Raw genomic sequence first — 25,318 nt, forward strand, 5'->3', positions numbered from 1 at the left:
TTTTGGTATTGCTCTCATATTTTTTTTGTATTTATAGGTACAAACGGAGCGGAACCCGAATAAATTAAGTGAGCCAAGTAAAACCATATTAAATGGAGCAATCGGGTGGATTGTTTCATTTATCGGTCTAGTTGCTTTTGTAAAGTGGCTGCCCATTACCTCCAAATTGGGTTCTAGCAAATTGAAAAGAATGAGAAAAGTCAATCATGACCCACCAAAGACAAAAAGAAAAAAAACGAGAAAAGGGTGGGATTGGATAAGAAGCGAGCAGCTCATTCATTGCCAAGGGGCTCTTCATTTTTGGTGTCGGCTGGACACAAGGTGTCTCAGCAGAAAAGACGAAACGAAGGAGCAATAGTACTAGTTCTAGGGTAGATTGATCTTTATTCTTCACAAAATCAAAAACACTTCTTTTCTTTACATTTGTAATATTAGATCTACCATCTATATACACTTTCCTCTCAAGTTCGGTATTAATTTTCTTCTCTCCTTTTCTTTTATGGTTATTTAGATTATGGTTATGTTGTAGATTAGTTTATTTAGTTTAATTATATAAAGTTTTATTCTTTATTACTCTTGTCATGTTAGTGTTAATTTAGTTAGGTGCCATACGATAAGGTGCTTTAGATATAGGACCCGTTCCCGGTTTAAGCTCCAAGCTGAAATCGACATCCCTCTTGGGAGGCAAACTTGGTATCTCCTCAGGAAACACATCTTCAAATTCTTTCACCACAGAAATCTCAGAAGTTGTCGGCGACTCTACTCGGTGATCTCTCACATGACAAAGGATTAAGGGACACTTTTTCCTTAAACATGACTTTAAAGTCATAACCGCTATAAACCTACACTTAGGCTTTACCACAAACCCTCTATAGGACACCTTAACACCCTTGGGACTCTTTAAAGACACTCTCTTCTGTCTACAATCTATCCTGGCATCATACCTACCTAGCCAATCCATCCCAACGATCACCTCAAACCCATCCTTAGGAAACTCTAACAAGTTTACTGGGTAAATCTACCCTCCAATCACCATGGATATACCCTTATATAACTTGAGACACGACACAGACTCCCCAGAAGGTATGAACACATCATCTTTTACAACCTCAAACTTACCCAAACCCATAGACACAACATGACTTTTAGACACAAAAGAATGTGTAGCCCCAATCAAACAAAACAAAGGACGGTACATTATTAACAAGAAAGGTACCCAGAATTACATGAGCATCATCCCGTGCTTCCCGCTTATCCATCATGAAGAGCTTTCCACTATTCTTCTCGTCCTCCACCCCGAATCAAGCATTGGAGGTACTAGGCTTAGGCTGCCAATCCTGGGTGACACCGTTATTCGACGATAAGATCCACCACCACCGCGGTTGTAACCAGAATCGCAGCTACCCCGTCCACCTCTCGTTGCCCCATGAACCTCCCGGTCGGCTACTAGCAAAACTCGAGTCGGCCCGAGAGAAATTTCCGATCGAGCTCCCGAACCATCACGGGCTTGTAGCTCGTGCATTCCCGCCTTTTGTGGCCTATACCACCACAAATTGAAGCACGTAAGGTTGGTGTTGTCACTTACGACCCGACCTCCATTCTTTCCCCAACCACGAGAACCTCCAGAGAAACCAGCTCCACTAGAGAAAGCTTTAGCATGGTTGAAATTCCCTTTCTTGTTGGTTGGTGATTGTTGTTCCCACTATCGGCCTTCCTCTTTCTGTGAGTCCTCTCCTCAATCTCCCTTGAGAGATCCACCATTCTCTCGGCTTGACCCGCTCTCGAGATACACTTCCTTGAGGTCGTAGCAACCCCACCGATACGACTCACGATCTTAGCAGACAAACCCTCTCAAATCGGAGAGCCAAACCTCTCTCTCGTCCAAGTCCGCAAATCTTCCACATAACGAAAAGCTCCATAAACCGATGATAGTAATCGGTGACCGTTATCTCCTCGGACATAGTGAAAGATTCAAAGTCGGATCTCATCTTGTGTCGGATATGCTCCAAGACAAATGTTCCCTCATAGCACTCTTCAACCTGACCACGGGATAGCCCCTTCCTCCCGGTAGTAAGCTCTAGCATCATCCTTGACGTTACGCCACCAAACTGCAGCTTCCCCTCTTAGGTAGTATACAACCTGTTCCACAATCATATCCTCGGGGCACTTAACCATTTCCATGAGAGCTTCAATCTCACGGTGCCACTTCTCGAGCAGCTTTGGTTCGCCTACCCCGTCATATGTGGGAGGGTGGAAACGAGCGATGTAGATGTTAAGCTGGGTTGCATCCACATTTCTCTCGTTTCCTTTTCCCACATTTTTGAGAGCTTCAAGGAGAGCCTCTTGTTGCTCAATCATGCGAGCAACCTCATCAACAGACATCTCCGAAGCTTGGATCTGCGCGGGAGTTCTTTTGGGCGGCATTTTGAGCAGGTAAAAATGAAAGAAACGTAAACATATGCTCAAAATATAACATCCCTCCGCCATAAGAACACTCGGCCGAGTATAAATAACACTCGGTCGAGTAAAGATCACTCGGTCGAGTATCCTCTCAGATACTCGGTCGAGTATCGACTCCAGAGACAAACATCAAAGCACAAAAAGAAGCACTCGGTCGAGTATAACAACACTCGGCCGAGTGGACCATACTCGGTCGAGTGTACCCCATGCTCGGTCGAGTTACCATAAACGATGAGCGATTGCTACTTTCCTTCAAACAACACTCGGTCGAGTTCCCTTATGCTCGGCCGAGTACTCAATACTCGGTCGAGTGCCTATCATGCTCGGCCGAGTAACACTATTTACTGAGTTAACACTTTACGATCCCTCTATCATACTCAGTATTCTCATAACAATACGTAAGAAAGCAAAAGCCATGTTATAAACATATCAACATGCAATGCATATATCAAAATTTTAATGCCACATTGTAAACATATCAAAGATACTATTCATGCTTATTCGATTTCTAACATAACAATTATTTACAATCCATCTCTTCTATCATTTCTCCCTTCATCACCTTCACAACTTTAACACATATTTACATTCAACTATCAACTTTTACTAGCCTTCATCATCACATACATGTACATACAAAACCTACTCTCACCACTTTTCCCCATGTTACCGGTTTGAGTTAGTGAGGGCCAAGTTGCGACTCCGGGACGTCTCCCGAGTCTTTGCGGTAGCTCCAGACAACTCTCCCCGGGTTCATTTTATTTAGACTCCCTAGGTTCATTAATTCATTTTGTTTAGGTGCCGGAATCTTCGGCTCTGATACCACTTTGTAACACCCCCTCATACCAAGGTACCTTACCAGACCACCCAAGTATGAAAGACTGTTACCATCTCGGTTGCCCGAGGTTAGTACATATCAAAAGCGTCTGAACTGAGCACATTTATTAAAGTAATGTAAAATGCAAAGTTTACAATATCCAAAACCAAATACTGTCTAAAGAAATACAACTTCAAAGTCTTAATAATAAAAGAAAACTCGCTAAGACTCAGACAGTGATGCTATGACTCGTGGTGGCAATTCTCCCAATGAAATCCCCAAGCTCTCACTAGCAAAACCTGTCAAGCCTGCTCACCATCCCCGAGTGGATCACCGCAGATTACACAAACAACAACGGGGTCAGTGTTATGCAACAACAAGACAAACAAATGCAATACTCGTCCGATCATCGTCAACTCCCAATCACCCCCGTCTCACATAGTAACCGACTACACACTAAAGTGTGTAGCCCCGCCAGATTACCCATCGCAACAGTAATCCTCGCGCCGCCGGTGGGTGACCGCAGCCGATCCCACCTAGTCCAGCTCCTCAACGAGCGACAATAATCCCCGTCCCTTAATGTGCACATCCCCTCCCGTGGCGGGTTCCACGGAGGGCGAACTAGGGTGTGAAGCCACTCCCGCAAGTGACTCCACCACAATCACAATCACATGACATTACCGTCATCTCAATCCCCTCACACCAACATTGTCACAACAATCTCCATATTGCGATGATCAATAGACAACGATAAATACAATAATATGTCATGTAAAGCACAAAGAATCGAGTAGGGAACCCTACCTTAGCAATCACAAAGATAAAGCAACACGGACAATCAAAAAGGCTCCTCTACGAAGTCTTCTCCTATACAAGGATCATACAACACAATTACACTTTGAACAATTCCAAACATCCCCTTCCATATAAATGTATAGCAACCCAAACGATGCAATAATTACAAAGATGTACTTACCAACAAAAAAACAAGAACCTTGACGCAAGAATCGCCGCAAATTATCGACACAAAGATGCTACGAAATGCTCAAAGGGATGATTAGGGAATGATTTGGGTAGGATTAGGTGCGTAGCAATGTTAACGCTTGTGAAAAGTGATATTAGAAACTCGACGCGAATTATAAAATACCCTAATCATTCCTTAATCAAACCGTCGAAATATAACTTCGCCAAACCGGACACTCGGTCGAGTGCAGCAACACTCGGCCGAGTGTCCAATACTCGGCCGAGTGTTCCTCGGCAGAACCGAAATAACACGCACTAAGAGCACTACTCGGCCGAGTAGGCTCTACTCGGTCGAGTAGGCTCCAAAGAAGATCCGTATTGTTACAGGAGTGACGGATCAGTCCCCATTCCAGGGATCAAAAGGGGCATTTTCCGTTAACTTTTTTTTTGTATGTTTTTTTATAAAACCTACTGGCGACTCCATATCATTTACCTATATTTTCAAAAAGGAGATTTTCTCAGGGATCTCACAGTTGGCCACTACTCTGGCTGCTACTGTTCATCAACTGAGGGTTGAAAGAAACAAACGCATTTTCCAAGGAGTTGCTCAATCCATCCCTTATATTGTTAAGCGTATCAAGTTTCTGGTGGCTGTGAGAATGTTCAAGTGGTCGAAGACGGATTGCTTTCCTCTGATATGTGCTAATCTTTGTTCTTAGACTCTAACTTGAGTCTTGGTGTAGTTGAGCTTATTGTGTAGTGGATAGTTTTGCAAACATTGTAATTTCCTTCTCTTTTGAATAAAATGATAATCTTTTGCAAAAAAAAATTAAAAAAAAAAGTAAAAAAAAAATATCTTAGTGGACCGTGGTCAGAATGTTCCTGAACAGTTAAGTTTTCGACAAACGACTTTGTAAGATTTCTCATTTAATATGTAGTTAATATTTTTGCCTAATTCCAACTCCACTATTTAAAAGATTCATATATGTTTCCAGATTGATAAGCCGTGTTGCAAGATAATATTTTGATATTTAATAGTGATTTTTACAAGTTGACCCAAGTTTTTGACAAATTGCTGATCAGTTTCTGTTTAGACCCACTAAATTATAAAAATCGTCATAAAATGGTTGTTCGAGATTTGAATTCGATTATTTTTTTATTGTTTTGAAAACTCCTTATACTTTATGAAAATTATAAAAACTCAACATGGAATATAACGGTTATTTAATGGTGATTTTTTAAAGTTACAGCTTGACTTTGATTTCTGAAAACGCAAGTTTTACCAAAGTTCAATATAAATCTTTTATCAATTCTTAACCTATGATAGATGAGATATGTGAGTGATGATAGGGGGTCCAAAGGAAGGGTAAGATAGGCTACAGTTGACTACACCTTGCTTTAATTATAGGGTTACTTTTATATGCGTAACTCGAATTTGGTACATGTGGGGTTGAGAAGTGTGCCACGATATATGTCAAATGAGTAACTGTTGTTTTATAATAGTACTAATAGAGGCTTGTGATAAATTTTGTTATAATATTTAAACTTTGTTATCATTTATACGGTGTTGTACCTTTATTATGGTCAAGGTTACGAGGACGTAACCTTAATTTTAAGGAGGGTAGGATTGTAAAATCTCGGTGGTTGTGGCGCTTTGAAATTTTACGGTGTTATATTATGGTGTTGGTATTCTCAGTCTTAAATGCTTTTGTTTTAGTTATCTGTTTCAGTTCTTGTCCTTACTTGAGCAATGTAATGCGTAGTATAAGTGAGTAGAGCTTTAATTGTGTTATTAAACTTCGGGGCGAAGTTTATTTTTAGGGGGGTAGAATGTGACACCTCATGTTTTAAGTGTATTTTGTGATACATTTTGATAAGTATGATATGGTTTGATAATGATTAAGTGAGTTAATTGTGTTGCAATGATAATGGGTTGAAATGGCATTCAGATGTGTTGATGGTTTCATGAGGCCTTTGTAGCATCTTTGGGTGAACTTCGGGACGAAGTTCATTTTAAGGGAGGAAGGCCATAATACCCCGTAATTTGATAAGTATTTATAAGAATAAATTATATATTCGAATAATTAATTAAAAAGGTATTTATATTAATAAATGCAAATAAGACGTTAATTAATAATAAAATAATGGATGAGTCGAAAAGACGAGTTGGGCCAAATAATTGGAGCATAATAATATTAATAATAATAATAATAATAATAATAATAATAATAATAATAATAATAATAATAATAATAATAATAATAATAATAATAATAATAATAATAATAATAATAATAATAACTATAATAATCCTAATAGTAATTATATTTTTATAATAATAATAATATAATAATTACATATTTCCTAATCGGTTTCTTATAACCTTAACCTACCAATATAAATAGATGGTATGTAACACCCTCATCTACCATGGAGCCTTAATAAGACCTTCCTTAGTAGATAAAGGTGTTACCATCTCGGTTGCCCGCGGAGAGTAATAATCAAATATCGATAAAAGAACAATTATGGGGCATATTCTGCACCCGCTGACCAGTCAACATATTGAGCAAGGTCAAAGATATCCACAGCAAGTCAACGACTTAGACAGCCTAACCGACGAGGCCTGTCGGCCCGTCAGATGGGTCCCGGCCCAGGCAACCACCAGCCAGCCGGGGCACACATCCGCGAACTCATATCCAAGACCTCTCGGCGGTGAGTCAACAGGGCCCTCCGGCCTGCCATAGGTCCCTCGGCCGAGGGGTAGATCAGTCTTTCCACCTGCTAGCCACTTGGCCACTTGGCCACTACGTGACAAAAGGTGAAAGTCTATAAATACTCCTCTACTCTCATTGAGTAAAGGATCCACAATTTAACCTAAGAATCACTATTCATCTGGTAATATCTTCCTTATCTCTCTACAATATATACTTCACCAAGTAACAACAACTTATCTTTCTAAGTTTACTGACTTGAGCGTCGGAGTGAGTTCGCTCGGCCCAAAGCCGAGCCCTCAGTTTGTTCATCGTTTCAGGAGACCGCAAGGAGGATTCAACTAAAGACGTCATTCTACAAGCACGGGTGGTGACATATAACTGCTCTGGAATTACACCCGGAACAATTGGCGCCGTCTGTGGGGAGAGATACTAGAAGCTAGTCCAATTCATTCCCAAACACAAAAAAAAAAAAAAAAAAAAACCCACCCAAAACGCTAAGAAGATGTCGAAACAACCAGAGAAGGTGTTGGTGGAAAACAAATTCTACCAAGACGACACATTCCACAACTCGAACGGCATCCCCACCGGCCGTATCACCGATACGACGAACGGACGCCAAAAGAACAAGATATGCCGCCGCCCTCGCCGACCAGTCACCGTCATAGGACATGTGGTTGATGCGGAAAGCCGTCAAGCTACTCCTGGACATAATTGGTAGTACGCCGGCTCACACCGTCACACCGACAAGAGCGGCGGAACCCGTCCAGAGACCAGGGCCCAGATGTGACTCGAGAGACTTGAATGGAGCACTTTGGAAGAAGCTGGCCCGTCAAGACGCCGGGGGAGCCCAGAGCGCTAGTGGTAGACCTTAGTCCTTCCCGCACTCGCGGGAGGATGGCGTCGCCGCAGCGCCGACGAGGCACCCCCCCAGAGGAGTGAAAGAAGTCCGACTCACCAAAGTCGGAGAAGAAGCCCGACTCACCAGAGTCGGAGAAGAAGCCTCTCCCGCCACGGGGAGAGGAGCCGGACTAGGGATGTGAGGAGCCGATCGCCGCGTGTCGTTCGGCACGTGGTCGACAGCCCCTCGGCGCCTCGTCCTAGATACCCCTGGTGCGACTAAGTCAAGTTGCCACCTATAGCATACAAAGGAGAAGGCGACCCAACCGACCACGTCGAGGCTTACGAGTCTCACATGTCAGTATGGGAGCAACCCGATGAGGTGTGGTGCCGAATCTTCCCAACGACACTGCATGGGATGGCACAAAGTTGGTACGAGGGCTACCCGACGGCCGGTATCTTTATTACGCCGACCTAAAGGACACGTTCCTAGCCCAATATTCCTGCAACAAGAGGAGGGCCGTGGAGACATCGGACCTCCTGACTATCAGACAGGAAGGAGGCGAGTCTCTCCGAAGTTATGTGAAGAGGTTCGACGCCAAGGTTCAAGGATTCGTGAGTGAACAATGAACCGCTAGCGACCTTCGCGATGAAAGGCCTCCCGAGAGGAGACCTAAAGAATGAGCTCATCAAGTGCGGCGGCCAGAGACTAGACTCCGCCAGAAAAATGGCCGATCAAGCCATTAAGGTGGAGGACTACCACCAAACCTGGGTAGGCCCCAGCGAGGCGACCACTCAGAAAGAAAAAGCCGCCGGGAGGACAACCCGGATGAAAGACGCCGTGACGATTATAGGTCACGGTCTGACATGTCCACCAGGAAACAGAACTCGGCGGACGCCGGGAGTCCGGAACGAACCGCGGAGGCGGTACAATGATCACACCCCCCTCGGCCGTGTCTGCCGCCGAGGTTTTCGCCCCGAGCAAGAGCGAGGGCCGAAAATGGGAAAGGCCCCCAAGCCGAAGGGGACGGTGACACGAGCCGATCGTGAGTACCACGGCCACACCGGTCACCTTACCGACAACCGCCGCATCGAAGAATGCCATTGAAGAGCTAATCCGGAAGGGGAGCCTCGGCAAGTATGTCGCCAAAGGCCAAAAGACGGAGGCCGGCGGTTCAAATAAGAAATCCGTCTTTGAACGGATAGGAGTGATCCATGTTGTCATCGGGGCAACGAGAATGGTGGGTCCGCTCATGGGCACAAACGGCACTGAACGAGCCGTATCAGGCCATCAACTTTGTGCCCAAAACAGCGGTCCCCGCTTCCAACATCCCCGACATGACTATTGGGAAGAAGGACTACGAGGGAGTCATCGCCCCTCACAAATGACCCGATTGTAGTCCACTTGGACATATCCAACCACCCAGTCAAGAGTCGCCCGATTGACACGGCGCCTACACGAACATCATGTTCAGGGAGTGCTTTCTCAACCTCGGTCCGAAGGTTGAAGACTTGAGCCCCTGCACCAATCCGTTGTATAGCTTCTCCGGGGTCGGCCCGGTACCCCAGGGTTGATCAAGTCCGGTGATGTTCGGCGAAGGGAATGCGGCGAAGAATGTCCTATCCGAGTTCGTAGTCATTGACGGCTCGTCCGCCTACAACGTCCTCATAGGCCGCGTCACTCGAGCGAGGCCGACGCAAAGAATGTCAATCCGGGCCCGACAACGATGTATGTCTCGGACCGTGGGGAAGCGCATAAGCTCGTCTCCAAGGACGAGAAGGACGAGGTGGTCAACACCCAGATATCCGCCAGAGGGTGCAACATGCAGTCCCTCAAAGTGGCAAAGAAGTCAGAAAAGGGGAAAAGCCCATCCTTACAACAGGAGGGCGACCTCATGGATGCAACTGACGGCTAACTAGGAAGGTGTGCCTTTAATAAGCCGTTAGAACACTGACGATCTCAGAGAGTACCTTGTAAAGTGTCGGAGGTGCCCAAAACAACTGTGGGTACCCCGACACATGTTTATATCTAATGAGGAATCGTCCAAGTTCTCCATCAAAGTGTTCATTTCCCAAATAGTCACTATCGAAAACAGTACCCGACTCACACTTTGTCATACCGACAAGAGCGGCGATCATCATCAAGAAGCGGCGCCGTCGTTAGTCACCCCAAGTAGTAGACGCTACGGCGATCACCCCAAGAGGTAGGCGCAGCGTCACTCCAAGTGGTAGACGCCACGGCGATCATCATCAAGAAGCGGCGCCGTCGCGTCACCCCAAGTAGTAGACGCTACGGCGATCACCCCAAGAGGTAGGCGCCGCAGCTAGTCACTCCAGTGGTAGACGCCACGCGATCATCATCAAGAAGCGAGGCGTCGTCACACAAATACCCCAAGTAGTAGACGCTACGGCGATCACCCCAAGAGGTAGGCGCCGCAGCAGTCACTCCAAGTGGTAGACGCCACTAGCGATCATCATCAAGAAGCGGCGCCGTCGCGTCACCCCAAGTAGTAGACGCTACGGCAATCACCCCAAGAGGTAGACGCCGCAGCGGTCACTCTAAGTGGTAGACGCCACGGCAATCATCATCAAGAAGCGGGCGCCGTCGCGATCACCCCAAGAGGTAGACGCCACGGCGATCACTACCAAAGACAAATAATACTCGCAAAAGCCATCAACATTCCTTAGAACGTTAAACAACAGAGGTACGCACTCTAGATCGCCTCGGCCGAGGCCGAGGCGAAACAAAAGAGGCGCTCAATTAATAACGTAAGAAGACAACCCGGCGAAGACGGAAAAGACCTCGGCCAAGCCGAGGCAAAGTGAAAACGTTTACGATTAAGATGCTCAACTACTAGCGCAAAAAAACTCGAAAAAATGAGGTAAAGACCTCGCAAAGCCGAGGCAAAAGAAACGAGCTCTTATTAAAAATGTTCAACAAAATACAAGAAATGCGCACGACGGCCGTCCCCATAAGGATAAGCCAAAAGACAACCTACCAAGATTGTACAAAATACAAGGAAAAGAAAGGCAAAAGGTTACGAGATATCGCTTAAAGCGCCAAAAGATGGCGGGGAGGAAAGGCTTAATAATTGGCCCCGAACAGCTAAAACTATCCGAGACGCCGGTGAGCACCGGCGACGACCGCCCGTCTCCCTATGCCCGTTGCTTGCTTGCCATCGCCAGCGGCGTTAGCGATCGTCCTTAATGGGCGACCCGAGGTCGTCTCGGCGGCTCGGCCTTCTCAAGCCACCCACACCCATGAAACGTCGGCCAATCAAGAATCGGGACACGTGTCGACATGCGACCACGGAATGTCAATCGTTGCAACAGTTGAATGTCAATCAATGCAACAGTGACCAAGCGTCTTCAACATGCCCCTTCATATCTCTCTGCCTGTTCATCTTCCTCAACAAATTCCTAAGTATCCGTTTTTCCGCCGGCCACATGATCAACCAAGCCAGAAAGCACCGACCAGGGGGCAATCAGAAACAACCGGCACTCTCCACCCTGGTCTCAGCCAGAGTCATTGCCTTTTCCACATCGGATGTCCATTACACAACCATGTGGAGGGGGGATAGGGTACGGCCTAAGCAGAGCCACGCCGAGGTAGAAGAAGGCGGGGCAGAAAATTTTGTCTTGCGCAGAATATACGCTCAACATACATCGGAGCCCATACAAAGGCATAGACTACGCTGGGGGCAAATTGATGGGGCATATTCTGCACCCGCTGACCAGTCAACATATTGAGCAAGGTCAAAGATATCCACAGCAAGTCAACGGCTTAGACAGCCTAACCGACGAGGCTGTCGGCCCGTCGGATGGGTCCCGGCCGGGCAACCAACCAGCCAATGGGCACACATCCGCGAACTCATATCCAAGACCCCTCGGTGAGTCAACAGGCCCGCCGGCCTGCCATAGGTCCCTCGGCCGAGGGGTAGATCAGTCTTTCCACCTGCTAGCCACTTGGCCACTACGTGACAAAAGGTGAAAGTCTATAAATACTCCTCTACTCTCATTGAGTAAAGGATCCACAATTTAACCTAAGAATCACTATTCATCTGGTAATATCTTCCTTATCTCTCTACAATATATACTTCACCAAGTAACAACAACTTATCTTTCTAAGTTTACTGACTTGAGCGTCGGAGTGAGTTCGCTCGGCCCAAAGCCGAGCCCTCAGTTTGTTCATCGTTTCAGGAGACCGCAAGGAGGATTCAACTAAAGACGTCATTCTACAAGCACGGGTGGTGACATATAACTGCTCTGGAATTACACCCGGAACAATATTAATTACAAGTGATTTAACCAAACAACTGATACAAAAGATACAACTTGTGATAACTATCAACTAGGTGAAACTTTCTCTGCCATGACTCGTGATCGACTCGTCCCTCCAAGCGTCCAGCTAAGATCCATACATCAACCTTCTAAGACTGACTGCTCAACATAGTGGATCACGGCAGACACAAAACAAAGAGACAACACGACAAAACCACACAAGGTCAGCAACTGAGGTAACAAGTACAAAAGCAGACTCAACATAATTAAAGCAACACACACACACCACCTCCTCCAACCAACCACACACCTCTGACTGCCCGAAGGTCCAGTCCTGCCAGTGGGGGACCGCAGCCGTTCCCACCTAAGCCCCGCTCATCAATCCGAGCGATAAACCCATGTTCCTTAATGTGCACATCCCTTCTGTGGCGGGTTCCACAGAAGGCGAATCAAGAGCATGAAGCCACTCCCGCAAGTGACTCCACTCAGCCGAGGATGCACCTCGAGAACCATAGAGGACAATCACAACCAACTGTACAAACAACAATCACCAACTACTATCTCAACACAATGATAATCAACTACCACAATCGAACATCAACAATACACTAATCCAATTATGCATCAACAAAAGACCCTCTAGACAATCAACAGTACCGAGTAGGCGAACCTACCTTTAGCAACCGCAGCGATTCCGCGTCCCATCACAAGATAACAATCAACCATCAACACCACCTATACCAACCATCACAACCATCTATTACTACTACTACAACCATAACTGAAAACAAGGATGACGATGATGATGATGACGACAACATACCTATACAAAGCAATCCGGCATAAAGACCGCTACCCGACTCAAGCATCCTATCCCTATGGTGTAACCATCCTCAAGGGTCTCAAGGAGAGGAACTATGTTGGAGGAGAAGTGGAATGACGACATTTAGGTTTGGAAGAAAGGAGAAATGAATTGGGTTTCACGATTATACGATTTATAATTCCCCGCTGCAAACTCGTTACTCGATCGAGTAACACACTTACTCGATCGAGTGGCATCTACTCGATCGAGTTCCCAAGCTACTCGATCGAGTAGCCTCAGCTAGATCGAGTAACACATACTCAAAGGCTCATATCATCACAAGTCATCACGCTTAAGGTTTTCCGAAGGTTAAGGCAGGTGTCTAAGGTCGGTCAACGGGTCCCTAAAAGGACGGGTATTACATTATTCCCCCCTTAAAAAGAACTTTGTCCCCGAAGTTCGAGTCCTCGTCCCCCCACGACGCAAAGTCAAAAGAACCAAGGCAACAACCACTATCCATCCGACCCAGGCCAACACAACTGTTTAGGAATACCGCCCCGATATGAATGTTCATCAACCATCATCATCATCTACCTTAGCACACATTACATAACACGACTTCCTATCAAATCACCAATATGCCTATTTAAAGCACCAAGTACGCATTGTATAAAAGAACGACCAACTCGACTACCACTTGCACTCATCTCATGTTATTACTCAAATATAAACCAACACAACTATCAGTTACAAAACACCCAAAAGCACCAATTCTATTACCGATACACAACAACATATCATTCCTTCCACTCATTCATATTAATTCTTTTAACTCAGCTTTATTACTCAATCATGCAACAACAATTCTATTATTTAACCACTAACATTCAATTACATGACAACTGATATAGGGATTTATCGTCGTCTCCCAATCAAAAACAATTTATAAAACCCAACTAAAAAGTAGTATTTAATCGGGGTCGAACACAAAGATGCGGGGGTTAGATACTTAGTTTATTTTAGTATTTAGTTTAGTCAAACAAATGTAAGAGGTTGATTAATTGTAAACTAAGATGCAACAAGGTATAAAATTTAAACTAAATGAAATTGTTTTTAATTAATAAGGGAAGGGTTAGGTCTTTGGGTTCACAAAGGGTAATTAAGGGGAAAAACAAGGTCTAACAAGAGAAGGGTAATAATAGTGGTCAAGGGTTTAAGACTAATTTCTTAGTCACCTTAAGCTCCTCAATAAGTTGTCACTTGATCAAGATGAACTTGCTACAAATAAGGCATAAAGACTACCCAATAGCATGAGCACCAAGACGGACCGAATGCATCAAAGAGATGTTCTAACTTTCATTAAACTCATCGATAAACACTTCTAAAACCATCTAATAGCACAATGCACCAAGGTAAGCCAAACATGTTAAGGAAATGTCCCAATTTTCATTGAGGCATTTCTACAAACACTTCATATGCATTAGAGTATAAACCACATAATCACCCAATTCAAAAGGTTAACAACCCAAATTCATCCCCTTAATTACCCAAATTCCCCCTAGATCCTAGATGAGGACTACTCACACATGTTTAGCAATCAAAAATCCAACAATAAAATGGAACAAAATACAAACAAGTATGGTAAACATGATAAAGATAGAAACTTTGAATGAAAACTAAAAGTAAAGAACAATAAATGTAAACTATTGAAGTAATTGTAAATAAAAGATGAGAATTATATCAACATAGAGGAAAGGAACAAACTTGGATAATAATGGAAGATGAATTTCTTCTTGTCTTCCAAATACAACCCAAATGACTAAATGTAAACTATTGGAAATGGAAGAACTCGAATGAACAAAAAAAGAATTAAACTAATAATTAAAGAAAGATTACAACTTTTTATTGAATGAAAATTGAGAGAGAAAATATTAGGGTTCTACAATATTAAGAGGAAGATGAACTAACTAGTCTAATTTTCTAGTCTAAAAAATGGTAGTGTCCTCTAATGTGTAGTGGAATGTAGTAGTTATATATAGCCCTCTAATTACAAGCTTAATTGGACTAGTAATAATAATAACATTAATAATTCTAATACTAATATCAATAATAATGCTAATTACATTGATTAGTAATAATTATAATAATAACTAATACTAATAATACTAACTAAAGTCAACGTCAAAACAAAATATCAACATAGTCATTCAACGTGTTTGAAACAGGGCAAATTAGCAGCAAGGGACTTCTGCCGGTGGACCGGCAGCCGTCGAGGTCACCGGCAGCGAGCATCTTCAACCAATGGAAGAATTAGGCGAGGTGGTTATGGGAGCCGGCATGACGGCTGCCGGTTAGCCGGCATAGACAAACAAAATTGATGCGGGTTGCGAGTATGAATAGAAGGAAGTGCTGCGTGCCGGTTGGCCGGCCGCCGGTGACAAGGCCGGCACCGAGCCACATGAGAAATAGAGAAGAATAAGGCGTGGTGTGGTGTGGGAGCCGGTATGCCGGCTGCCGGCTATCCGGCATAGACAAACACAATGTTCTTGATTTTGTTTTGATGGTAAAGGAGGTGTGGCGGTTTGTGGTTGCTGCTGTGGTGTTTGTCGGCGAGAGGGGAGTGCTGGGATGTCATGGTGGTCGTGGTTAGCGGCCAAGGTGGTCCATGGTGGCTGTTATGGTGGTCAGAAGATGGTGTAGAAGATGGTTGTTGTTTGTTGATGTCGATGGACAGGGGGTATAGGGGAGGTCGTGGTGGCTTCCACGGTGGTCAATAGTGGTTATGGTGGTTGGGTTGTGAAGTTTGAAGTGGGAGGATGTTAGTGGTGGTGATGGGTGGCTCCCACGGTGGCTGGAGGTGGCTTTGGTGGTGGTTGAAAGATGGTCGCATGAAATGGTTGTAATTGTATGTTTGTGGCTAGGGGGAAAGGTGGTGTCGTGGCGGCTGGTGTGGTGGTCCATGGTGGTCATGGATGGTTGGAATGTGATGTTGGAAGTGGAGGGTGGTCAGTGGTGGTGAGTCGTGGCTGCCACGGTGGCCGGAGGTGGTAGTAAAAGCTCAACAAAGACCGTCTGAAATTAGCAGCTGCTCCTTAGTTTATTTTTCCATGATTTGGCCTATTTTCACCTACGCCATTTCTTCTCATAATCCCGTCTTGCTCTTCCGCCTCACTTTCCTGTCTTGCCTGCACATTAAATTAATATAATAATAATAATAATAATAATAATAATAATAATAATAATAATAATAATAATAATAATTAATTATTAGGGTTTTTTTATAACTACTACCTTTATACTACACGGTTTTAAGAACTACTACCAAAATAATTTTCGTTTAAAAACTACTACCTGTAAGTTTGATTTTTTTTTAAAAACACTACCAAATCTCATCCAAACCCAATAAAACACAATTTTAACCATTTATTTTTGAATTTCCATCTTAAGGTGTAAACTTTATCCCTTTAGCATTACCAATACTATCGTTTGCCAATCATTTTGGGGGGAAATCACTTTAAATTAGTTTCATCTAATTCACCTATCTAACGTAATTAAGGTAAAAAAGTTGCTTAAACTTCATCAAATTAACTAGTTTAAGGGATAAAATTGACAACTTAGGATGGAAATTCAAAAATAAATGGTTGAGATTGTGTTTTATTGAGTTTGGATGAGATTTGGTAGTGTTTTTAAAAAAATTCAAACTTATTGGTAGTAGTTTTTAAGCGAAAATTATTTTGGTAGTAGTTCTTAAAACATGGTAATATAAAGGTAGTAGTTATCAAAAAAACCTAATTATTAATTATAAACTAATACGACTAATTATTATAAATTAGTAATTAAATGAGCTTTTTAGACATTTAAGCACACAAAATCAAGTCGGAATAAGGTATAAATGGGGGGTAAAATACGACTAAAATGCAACTTATCAAATCTCCCCACACTTAAACCTTAATCGCCCTCGAGTAAGCTCATTAAATTAAACTAAGACCCGTAATATAAAAGGACTAGATAAACTAATAATATCCGATGAAAGGCAATTAGCGGGCCTCCTCCGTCCCTTCAACTCACACCGAAACACAATGAGGTATGCATTCCGATGTAAGGCAAGTGGGGGCTTGCGGAAAACTTTTGACACATCCAACATTTAAGCACGTAATCAATCATAAGATGCATCAATAAAAAATTCAAACCGCTTTCCTCATCTAAGCGGCCGTTTTGCTTCAAAATTGAAAGGTCTAGGTTAGGTGAAACCGTCTCAAAATCTCAACGAGGTGCCAACTCCCTAAACGTGGCACAAGCAACCCAAATATGTTCACAAAAGCCAAAGAAACACATTTTAAGGTGGGGAAAAGGGGAAGCAAGGCTAGTCCTCCAAGAATGACACGACACGTGCAAGATTCAACCAAAAGAAACCCATGGCTAAGGGGACTTAGACCATCGAATACCTCACGGATTTCACTTGTCACTCATTTAAAGAACGGGTGTTTTTATGTGTACAAAAAGTACTCGAAACACTCAACTACTACGACTCGTGAGAACGTGTCTACAATCTAGAGTGTTAGACAATCCTATGACCAAGTGAGATGCAAAAGGGGGAAAATGCACATAATATGAAACAAGGGTTGTATCGAGGCTAGGGAGAAAGACGAAACGGGATCGTTGCAAGCAACATTTGGTCACGTGAGGTTCAAATCAAGAATAGCCATAATACCGCTTTTTTCATCTCTTATTGCAACACATGAGACACGTCTATGTCCTAACATAGAATGGATCACCAAAACTATGCAAAAATTGCATAAACCCAACTCAAATTGGAAAAATTTGAAAATACTCCTCTTATTTCAACAAATGGTAACACGTCTACACCCTAACAAAAACTCGGTTTCCCAAGCCTTGCAAAAATTGTGTAAACCCGACTCATTTTGGAAAAACATCAAATTTCCCCTTTATTTAGCAACGACTTTTTCTACCCCTTTCAATGATGAGGAGGGGTGTTGCTTGCCTTTTTCTTTTCTTAACACATATATATACAACACAACTAACTCTTTTTGGATTTTTCATAATTTTTTCACTTTCCTATTTTGTTTTTCATTTCAACATTAATACCTCTTATTCATTTATGTGCAAATGCCAAAAGAAACCAATACTCCGAACCAATAGGACCCAAGATACCACCTAGATCACTACTATAAACATGACTCATTCTTGATTAAGGAAGGTCGTTTATAGGATGTAGTTCATTTTGTGGTTATGCCAAGTGAAATAGGCTAAGGCTCAAAAGGGGTGAATCAAAAGAGGAACCAATGCAAGGGTCGAAACAAGGCTTATTTAGGCTATGTGAGGCTCAAGTATATGTAAACAAATTATTTCCATAAGATGTGCATAAAAGGAAAGCAACTCACAGTCTAAGGACGGAATGACACACTTATGCGTCTAAACATAACACGTCTCGCGAGGAGACCTACTCACAATCCTAAGTGGGGGTCGGGTATGAATGCACCGACCCTAGGAGGCTCTAATCCTCACATTTGAGTAGCTAGGTCGAGGTCTAGGTCTAGCCTACGGTCCTCTCGGTCTCACAAGGCGGCAGAAACTTGGTGGACATGCCCTTTTTCCATATGCTAACCATGTGACACGGGTGTGAGCCACGGGGAGGGGGAAGGCACAGTCAAGACATAACTCATCATTGAGGTATCATAATCCCTCCCTAGACCACATTTTTCGAAAACATGTATCACAAACTCAATGCAAACGCAAATTAAGCACAAACAAATATATACAAGACACAATGCATGCGGAAATTAAACAAACATGAATTGAAACATGCAACAAGTTTGACTAATCCTAGCAACACATCAACACCAACAATCCAAAAGTTCCCAGAAGGAACATCCAAGGCACAAAAATTCCCATACTCCTTCAAATATGCAAGATATATAAAGAAAGAACGGTAAAGGAGTAAGAGATTAGAACGAGTTTACCAAGCGGTCTTCTAGCTCCTTTTTGCCTCAAATGGTCAATGCCTATGCCAAAGGTTAGCCAAACATATATATATATATATATATATGTGTGTGTATATATATATATATATATATATATATATATATATATATATATATATATATATATATACATATATATATACATACATATATATATACATACATATATATATACATACATATATATATACATATATATATATACAATATATATATATTGTATATATATATATTGTATCTATACATACATATATATATACATATATATATATATACATATATATATATATACATATATATATATATATATATATATATATATATATATGTATATATATATATACATATATATATATATATACATATATTATATATATGTATATATATATATATATGTATATATATATATACAATATATATATATATATATATATATATATACACAATGCAATATTTTGGATCTTTTTGAATTTTTTTTCAATTTTTGGGCATTTTTTATAATTTTCTCAAATTAACAAGTAAAAATGTATATGCACAAATATAAACAATATTCATGATACGGTCGTTATGTACCAAAAAGAGTAAGAGATTAGAACGAGTTTACCAAGCGGTCTTTTAGCTCCTTTTTGCCTCAAATGGTCAATGCCTATGCCAAAGGTTAGCCAAACATATATATATATATATATGTATATATATATATATGTATATATATGTATATATATCTATATATATATATACATATATACAATGCAATATTTTGGATATATAAACAATATTCATGATACGGTCGTTATGTACCAAAAATAAATACCTAAATATAACTAACAGAAGCTAGCGATAAGTAGGGTAGATCTCCACAGGGAGGCGGTTTACTATCTACTTGTCTATTCGGTATGTCTAAGGTCACAGTGGGGGTTTTAATTGTTTTAACTAAACTAAAGAGACTAAGGCAAGAGAAATCAAAACAAGAGAAAATAATGATGAAATACAGGGGTAAATCAGATAAAAGAGAGAAATATGCTAGGAATCGGTCTACCGTGGCAGCTACACTATCGGGTCAACTGAGTTGATTAAATTATTGATAAGAAGAGCGAGGTCGTCACCTTTTGGTCCTTAAACCTACGATTATACCCTTTCGGTCTCTAATCGCCCTAGGGTCTCCCTAACTTAGCTTTCGCCCTAACTAGGTATCACCTATTGTAATTAAGCAAGCCTTCCCTTCCAATCTTTCTATCCAGGTCGGGGGTAACTAATTAATCGGTCTCCTGCATGCATTCATTCAACCTAATCACAATTATATTGCTTAATACAATTCTTGTCGCAAAACTAATCTAATCATGTCGATCCTAACATATTGCTACCACGGTTTCCCTAGTCCTAACATATTAAAGGAATTAGCTACGCATGGCTCGGGATACTACACTAGCAATGGCTAATCTAATAACGTAAGACATGATAATTAAATAGAGAAGTAATAAAAGCAATAAAGGAACAAGAATAAATTAAAAAGGAAAGAGGGAGAAGAAGAGTTACAGAAATAATTCCGGAAGTTAGGAACGAACAAAGTAACAGAAACAGTGTATTTAAGTGATAAGAGGTAGCGAAGAGAGAGATTAAAATGACGTCCTACCTTCCTATTTATAAGAAAATAGGATTTATTTAACCTAATGACGGAAATAAACTAAAAAGCCCAAGCCCGTAGGAGAATCTACTCGATCGAGTGGTTTAGAACTACTCGATCGAGCAAATCCTGGCTCAAACCGTTCGATCGACTAGTAAAAGCACTCGATCGACTAAACACTAATAAGCAACTGTTCGATCGACCAACATAAGTGCTCGATCGACTGATTATTTAAGCTAAAACCACTCGATCAACCAGTTAAGTACTCGATCGAGTAAAAACTAACTTCAGCAGCTCATAATTCCGTTAGTTCAGCTATGACTTCTCCTTTAAGCTCCCGAAACAGCTTCACACATCCCAAGACAGCTATAATTCCGCTCCAAATTCACTCTTCCTCCAAATGCATGCAAAACGGACGATAAACGGCTTGATTTCACTACTTTCTGGTTCATTCCTGCAAATAAGACAAAATAACCCAAAGTAGCATATTCAGGGCATTTCGTAGCATAAAACTACGATAATAGCATAGAAATACGTGCATAAATAGACCAAAAAGACTATATGAAATGCACGTATCAATTCACAAAGTGGATATTTCCCTCCCCACACCTGAAATTTACATTGTCCTTAATGGAACAAAGTATAGGGAGAGAATATGGAAAATAAACAACATATTTTTGGTGGTTTTTGAATTTTTCGAAATTAAAGAACATGTTTTTGGATTTTTTGAATATTTGAAAATAAATAACATGTTTTTGTATTTTTAAATGATGGAATTTCCTCCCCACAATTATTTATTTACATAATTCCAATGGAAATAAATGTGTGGAGGAAATTCTGAAATGAAATACATGTTTTTGAAAATTGTTTTTGTGATTTTCAAATAGGTATGCAATGCATGATCTATTCTATATGCGGAATTGAAATATGATGCAACTATACTATATGAATGCAAAGAGAGCTAATTTAGATTAGCTCCTTTTCGAATCATGTCACTAAATGCAAAATGCGGTAAAACTTAATTAAAGAGAAAGAGAATATATACATTGCGGTGGTTCTTAAGTAACTCCACCAAACCTCTTCATTCAAGGACTTCATTCAACCGGGATCAATATCCCGAGATCCCACCAACCTTCCAACTTCAACACAAGAATCAACAACACACGAACCCTTGGTCTTCATCATCAAATTATGCAACTTACTCATGGCATCTTGAACTTCTTGCCATTTTCGGTTCATTTCTTCTTCAAGCTTTTCTTTAGTCTATTTGTCAACATTAGGGTCACATACCCTCTTTCCTTTCGATCTCTTCCTCCATCTTTTTGGTTTCTTCTTTTCAATTCTCGGTTTTGATTTTGGAGGGGCATTGGTGCTAGGATCGAACTCGGTTTCCCAAGTCTTGCCCCTTTCCCCACACTTATCTTTAGCATTCACTTCTTCTTCAAGGAATTTAGCCGGGAGCTTATCATCAACTTTCGGCTCACTAGAAATTAAGAGCTCCATGTTCTCATCTTCATTCTCATGGAGTTCTAATGTCTTCACGGCAAATATGTTTTGAATCAAGGTTTTCTTTGAAGTATGTGGTAGCTTGAATTCAACTTTTTCCTTCCCGACTTTGAATGATAATCGTCCCTCATTGACATCTATGCTAGCTCCTCCTGTGGCCAATAATGGTCTACCAAGAATGCCACGAGAGCGTCTTCCCATAGGGATGTCCAACACAATAAAATCGGTAGGAATTGAAAGCTTACCAATTTGAACCATGATATCCTTAAGAATCCCACTCGGAGATTTAATTGTCCCGTCGGCAAGCTTGATTTTAATGGAAGTGCGGGTTAAGCTTGAAATATTCAACCTCTTCACAAGGGCAAGTGGTATGACACTCACACTTCCCCCTAAGTCACAGAAAGCACTATCCACCTTTTGATCACCAACGGTACATGGAATTGAGAAACTCCCGGGGTCATCAAGTTTGATGGGGATTTCTTTAGATTTGACCACATTGCACTCCTCACTTGAGGCATCAAGCTCATGGCCACTAATGTCCACTCTTCTAGAAATGACTTCTTCAAGGAATTCGGAGTAACAAGGCATCTCCACCAAAGGTGGATCGGTGGTCTCCATTTTCATTACCAAATTCATAAGTTTGTCATACCTTGAAGTGTCATTTGCTCCTTCTTGCTTGGCCAAAAAGTGTTCTTCTGCCATGATCATCTATTCTTTTTCCGGGCTCCTCTCAACTTCTACCATCACATTAGGTGCTTCCACAATTTCTTCAAGCACAAATTCTTCACTCATAGTGGTTGGTGTAGTCATAACCATCTCCCCCTTATCCGGGTCGACTTCAACATCCATTCTTGTACCATGAATTGTCATTATTTGCTCAAGCACATAATCTCCCATACTCTCTTTTTCGGGCTCATGATCAACTTCTTGTAATGTTTCCATAGCCATGGAAAATGGAGTAGTATATGATAACTCCTCTTGACTTGTAAAACCAAATGACTCTTCTTTTTCCTCTTCAACCCCCACCATCACATTAGGTGCTTCCACAATTTCTTCAAGCACAAATTCTTCACTCATAGAGGTTGGTGTAGTCATAACCATCTCCCCCTTATCCGGGTCGACTTCAACATCCATTCTTGTACCATGAATTGTCATTATTTGCTCAAGCACATAATCTCCCATACTCTCTTTTTCGGGCTCATGGTCAACTTCTTGGAATGTTTCCATAGCCATGGAAAATGGAGTAGTATATGATAACTCCTCTTGACTTGTAAAACCAAATGACTCTTCTTTTTCCTCTTCAACCCCCACCATGATAGCATTAACTTCCTTTGACTTCATAGGGTCCCTTGGATTTTGCCCTTGTCTTAGAAATACACCCGGTGGTTTTTGAGAACTCATGAGAGCTTGGGAAGCCACTTTAGCTTCAAGACTCTTGATTTGTTGTTGGGTATTACTTGCCAAATCCCCTATCAATTTCACTAAGTTGTCATATTTATCATCTCCCATGGTATTACTAGCTTGGGGTGGTGGCTCTTGGTTGAAAGGTTGGTTGGAAATCGGAAGAGGGAAGCCATATCCTTGATCTCTAAAGTTGGAATTTTGGTTGGTACCCTTGATTGAACCCTTGATTTTGCACTTGGTTGTACCTTTGATTATTGTTATAACAGAAGCAAGAAAGAACTAATAAAAGAACAATAAAGAGACAAACGCACAGATTTACGTGGTTCACTAACGGTGTGTTAACTACGTCCACAGGGAGAGAGTTTTATTGATATGTGAGGAGTTTTCAGATTACAGATTCAGACGGTATGACTTCTAGGTAGAGGCTTAGAGAGTTTATATAATACTCTCTAAGACCTAATACAGAATGACCCAATAAAGGCCCAAGACATACCTAGCCCAATAACAGATATGGATACCCCCGCATAGTCGTTCGAACGATGACGAACAGAATCAAGGCACAAACCCAACAAATCTCCACCTTGACTTGAATTCTCTCACAAACAGACAGATGTACCAGATGCATTCCCATAAATGCCGAGTTTACCGAAAAGCTCTTCTCCCTTCCCCGTATATTGCCCCCAAGAGGGCAATTACAGACTGCAGATATTTAGCAAGTCCAAACAATGTTGGAACTTGCTATGCGGAACTGGCTTAGTGAACATGTCAGCTGGGTTATCATCAGTACTCATTTTGTTCACCTTAATCCTCTTCTCATTTCTCAGAAAATGATATCTCACATCTATATACTTAGTCCTCTCATGATGGACTTGATCTTTAGCCAAGCATATTGCACTAAGACTGTCACAGAATACAATAGCTTGCTCCTGATGTAGACCCAAATCACTAACCAATCTTTTTAACCAGATACCCTCTTTAGCTACTGCAGTCAATGCCATATACTCTGCTTTAGTAGTAGACAAAGTAACTGTAGGCTGCAAAGTAGAATTCCAACTGACGACTGAACCACCAAGAGTGAAAACATAACCAGACATTAATCGTCTGCTGTCAACATCTCCTGCATAATCATAATCTGAGTACCCTGACACAAGGCACTCTCTATCACCTCCATCAATGAGACCAACATCAAATGTACCCTTAAGGTACTGAAAAATTCTCTTCACAGCTTGCCAGTGCTCTTTACTTGGATCACCCATAAACCGACTCACCACACTAACTGACCATGCTAAATCAGGTCTAGTGCAAACCATAGCATACATCAAACTCCCCACTGCACTAGAGTACGGAACTTGGGACATGTACTCCCTTTATTCAGCTAACTTGGGTGAGAAAGCAACAGACAGATGTGCATTTGATGCACTAGGAGTATCTATAGATTTAGCAGTAGACATGCCAAACCTTGCTAGCACCTTCTAAATATAGCCTTTCTGAGATAACAAAAGCTTCTTCTTTCTCATATCCCTGTAGATCTCCATTCCCAGAATTTTTCTTGCTGCACCCAAATCTTTCATCTCAAATTCAAAGACTGAGGAGACCCTTCAATTTCTCGAACATCGACTTGCTCTCCTCAGCTATCAACATATCGTCTACATAAAGGATCGATAAATGAAAGACCCATTCTTGACTTGTTGTAATAAACACAACAATCATACGGACTCTATTGTAGCCAATATCCAACATGTAGTCGTCGAACCTTTTATACCACTCGCCTCGGACTGTTTTAGCCCATATAAGGACTTCTTCTGACTACAAACGTAATCTTCTTTACCCGAATATGGAAACCGTCTGGTCGAGTCATGTATATCTCTTCTTCCAACTCTCCATGTAGGAAAGCTCTTCACACTAGTGTTC

The sequence above is a fragment of the Silene latifolia genome, chromosome Y (genome assembly GCF_048544455.1).
Source record: "Silene latifolia isolate original U9 population chromosome Y, ASM4854445v1, whole genome shotgun sequence".
Lineage (NCBI taxonomy): Eukaryota > Viridiplantae > Streptophyta > Magnoliopsida > Caryophyllales > Caryophyllaceae > Silene > Silene latifolia.